Source organism: Halyomorpha halys, unplaced genomic scaffold (assembly GCF_000696795.3).
Source record: "Halyomorpha halys isolate HHAL.00 unplaced genomic scaffold, Hhal_1.1 Scaffold1589.1, whole genome shotgun sequence".
In the NCBI taxonomy this organism is placed as follows: Eukaryota; Metazoa; Arthropoda; class Insecta; order Hemiptera; family Pentatomidae; genus Halyomorpha; species Halyomorpha halys.
The window spans coordinates 26,606-31,361 of NW_027114669.1; positions in this window are offsets into that span (position 1 = coordinate 26,606).

Here is a 4,756-nt window from a genome sequence, read left to right on the forward strand (position 1 = left end):
CGGTCCCTTGTCAATGACACCACTAACTTCAAGGTCCGTGCGCTCGTTGTTGAACGTATTACCTCCGACTTACCCAGGCGTCCGGTTCCTTCGCGGGTTATCGGAGACTTGTCGAGTCACGTCCTGGCCGACCCTTCCTTTGGCGTTCCCGGCCCCATCGATTTGCTCATAGGCGTTGACCTATACCCCCGCCTAGTTACTGGTGCTCCCACCAAGGTCTTTGGGGATGGTCACCTATACCTCCTGCCAACGGTTCTTGGCAATGTCGTGATGGGGACTTATTCGAATAGCGTTTCGTCCCCCGGCATCTCGCTCCTCATACAGGATGATGCAAACGCTTCGAGTCGGACCAATCGAGAACCCAACAACCTCGGTACTGTTAAACGTAGGCGCCCACGCCGTCGCATCCGTTCGTTCCGCAATCGTTCCAACGTATCCTCGCAAAAGCGTTACGGTTAGCTCTCTGCTTTCACGGTTCCCAGCGCACCTGCGTGCCGCTCTATACTATCTCGCGCTCTGCACCTAACGTAAACTGAGCCTTCTTTCGTTGCGCTTGGGTTTTTCAGGGTGGGCGGCAAAATTTGCTCTCCGCGAGCAAAGCGCTTTGTCTCATTTTAGTAATTCGTAATTCGTCTCGAATCGTCAAAATTTGCTCTCCGCGAGCCCAGCGTTTTGTCCAACATTCGGAATCGTTAACCATTCACGTCACCAACCGTTGATCAAGAAAGATTTCTTAATCGTTCATCGTTATTGTGTATCTTTGCATGTTATCGTTTGTGTTGCCTACGGGCCCCCTTATCTGGAGCGGGGTTATTTACCAACTATTTACGGCAGACTGCGACTTCCCCGTCTCTTTGCATTTTTCATAATAAATTCGGCTGAACCAAATTTAGGTGGGCGGTATGTCGGATTTAAGTAATCCGATTTTCCCGGTCAAATTTTGGATTTATATAAAGTCGGGGTCGGGGGTCTCATTTTCTGATGCCCCCCCTTGCCGCGAACACCGGAAGACCCCGAAGACGCTGCGACTGCAATGCCGCCCCAGCCTAAGCATCATGCAAGCCAGGACCTGGCCTACCCCTACCATCACGCCAGGCTCTAGGACACGCTGGCCAGCCCTTGAGGAACGAGGACGTCTTTTTCAGACACAGGGAAAATACACGGTATTCACCGTTTCGCCCACCGCACACCTTGACGAGGAAAGCGGCCTAGAAGACGTCACCGCGTCGGCGAAAACGTCATTCAACAGATAAGCACACTATTTCTGCCATGAGACCACCCCACTTTTCTGATCTGTATTATTAAATAGAAATAATTATAACTAACACATTAACCCTAGCTGCCCCTCCAGGGAATTAATCTGATTACTTAAAAGAAATAAATGCATGTTGTTATAAGCATAAAGTTTCTCACAAATTTCAGCCCCCCTTTTCCACACAATATTAATTTCAAACATAAAATTACACTCGGGACACCTGCAGTATAGCACGGGCAGGTCCCGATGTAAACAGGCAGTATGCCGCAGAACTCCTGGCATGCTATTACAGAATCGCCTATAAACTCAGCGAGATGATGGAGACAATCCAAGTACAGGGAATGCCGAGTCACCGCTCGTTTGTGGAATGTGCTCAAGATCCTATAGAGACAAGCGCTATGGAGGTGGAAACCCGAATGGAAGTAAAAGATCCGGGGTAGACCCGGATAGATTATCAAAGGCCGAGAACCATGTCTAACCCTTGGAGAAGGAGAGATCACAGGGATAGTAGGAGAGAGAGAACAAATAACCAGGAAAATAGAGCGTGCCAAGCGACACCCAGAAACAATGGTGAGACGGGAAGACCGCAAGTGACATGATTGCGGGAAGGTTGGGTATCTAGTGGCGCATTGCCCGCCCTCGAGATGCTTCGAATGTTGGGTAGAGGGAAATATAGCCCGACAGTGTACCTATATGTACCAGCGAAGGGAGCAGAATCAGCTAGATCCCATGGAGATCAACACAGAGATTATAGAGAAGAAATAGCTCACGAAAGACGAATGGATTCGCGAGAGAAGTCTCGGAATTGTGAGAGAGCTCGAAGACAGAAAATTTTGGAAACTCTGGGCGAGATGACGGTCAGCAAGACAAAAGGAGGACTTGAAGAAGAACCGGAGAAACTGCTAGAAGACGAGGAGAGTTTTGAGGAGTGTGTCGACAGAGGGACAACAGCACTTTGGAGAACCGTCATGTGAGAGGAAAGTTCGACGGTTTGCCTATCATACGAGCGAAGAGATGAGTAAGCTGTCTGGTGGACCCCGGGAGCTCAAACACAATCGTCTGCCGAGAGGCCCTTGAGAGATTGAGTGATGGAGAGAGGGAACTACAAGTCAGAGTATGTAAATGTCAGTTGATCACTCTGGGTGGGCCCTGCAGCATTGAAGGGGAAACAGAAATGAAATTGAGTAACTGGGGGGCTAAGGAAGAGAAGATAACAGTCCATGTAATGGGAAAAATGCCCCGAGACTACCAGATAATCATTGGTTGCGATCTACCCCCAGGCACTTCGAAGGGAAGAAATGTTTACGGAAGCAAGGGATAATTGTGGACAGCACTTCGCTCTATAATTGTCCATTGTGGGGAGGACGCAAGAACAGTACCCGAGGCGAAAATGGTGAAAAGTACCTGGTATTAATCAATTATCGTAAACTCAATGAGAATACGGTCGATGAAAAATACCCTATTCCGAGATTTGAAGATATTCTAGGTAGATTAGGCGGTGCGAAGATTTTTAGCCAATTGGACCTAAAGGCGGGATACCACCAAATTAAAATGCACCCCAGGGATCAGCATAAAACTGCATTTACCTCTGAAAGAGGCCACTACGAATTAACCAGGGGATTTGGTGATTGCTAGGAGCATTAAATTACTATCGAAGGTTTGTTTAGGATATGGCAGAGTACCTTGTGCCACTCAGTAATTTTTTAAAGAGAGGAAGCAAGATAGTAGTGACACCTAATATATCACATATCATCTGGAAATACATTGACAAGCTTCAACGGGAACAATTTCTTGCATTCCCCGACTTCGAAAAACAGTTTACGCTCACAACGAATACAGGTGAATATGCTCTAAGAGCGGTGTTGGCACAGGAGTCTGAAGAGAGAGAGCGTCCTGTGGCCTTTACCAGTCGGCGCTTCATCGAAGTACAGAAATGTACTTCAATATACAAATGTACGGAAGCCAGATACAATGCCTTAGAATGAGAACGTGTAGGAATCGTGTGGTCAGTGGAGCATTTCCGGCCCTATGTATTTGGAAGGCGCTTTAGGGTCCACACTGATCATAGACCGTTGCAGTGGGTAGGAAAATAGAAAGATTTATCCGCGCGTATCAGCAAATGGAAGAAGATCCTCAACCAGTATATTTGGACATCACATACAAGCTTGGTGAAGACAATGTTGCTGACTGGCTCTCAAGGGCAATAGTGGTCAATGCAATCGAGGATAATCAAGGAGAAACATCTGGATATGCTAGACAGTTCTTGAGAGAGTGGACCCCAGAAGAAGAAGAACAACCAGGCACTGAAGAATCAGAAAACAGAGGAGAGACATCTGAAGATGAAGTCTCAACTATGGAAAGACCTGCCGAGATGGAAGAAATTGATGAAATCATTAATGATAAAAGTCGCCAAATCTTTCAATGGCGCGAGGGTTTCAGCCACTTCGGGCACAAACCGTCGGTAATATTTCAATGCACCCAACAACCTCCGGATCCCTTTTATAACCTTCGGGAAGATGATCATTACTCCGATGGTGGAAGACAATATCAGGTGGTGCATGGAGAAGCTGCAACAAGAGCCGGTGCTTGGTTTCCCAGACTTCACCCGGCAATTCACTATCAATACAGATGCGAGTGAGTACGCGCTGGGAGCGGCGTTGTCTCAGGAGGGTGAAGGAGGCGATCGCCCAGCAGCGTACGCCAGTAGGTGCCTGAAATACACGGAAACCAGATACAGTGCCCTGGAACGAGAGCTCTTGGGAATAGTGTAGGCTGTTGACCACTTTAAACTTTATGTGTTTGGCATACATAACTGACCACAAGCCTCTTCAATGGGTGGGGAAGTTGAAGGAATCTTCGGCTGGGATTACGCGTTGGAAGGAGCTCCTAGCACAATATAACATGGAAATAATATACAAACAAGAAAAAGAAAATTTCGTAGCCGATTGGTTGTTTCGAGCAATTACAGTAGAAGAGGAGGCCGTAGAACCGTCTAGACAATTCCTGCGGGAGTGGACACCGGAAGAGGAACAGAATGTGGCGGTGGAAGAGGATAGGGAGGAATCTTCGTCTAACGAGAGCTCGGAGGAAGGAAGAGCAGTAGATATGGAGGAACTGGAGGATATATTAAACGACAAAAGACGGCAGATTGTATGGAAGACGAGGACCACTGGGTTGCCCAAAATTTAGTGCAGCAATATCACGACGATTTGGTCGCAACCAGGCGTGAAGAAAGACTAGATCTGTTGAACGTTAAATAATGCTTCTAAGCCTGGATAAAAGTTTCATCTGTACGTGTGAAATGAAACCGTTTGGGAGAAGATCAAGCTGCTATGGCGTGATGAGCACATAGGAATGGATAGGACATTCGCCCGATCCAAGCTGATGGTGGAAACCGTTCAGGAAGACGAACGCCAGAGAGAAGTGATTGCCGCGTATCATCAGGGCAAAACAAATCACCGGGGAATCTCGGAGACCCTGCAAGCTTTAAAGAGAAGTTAC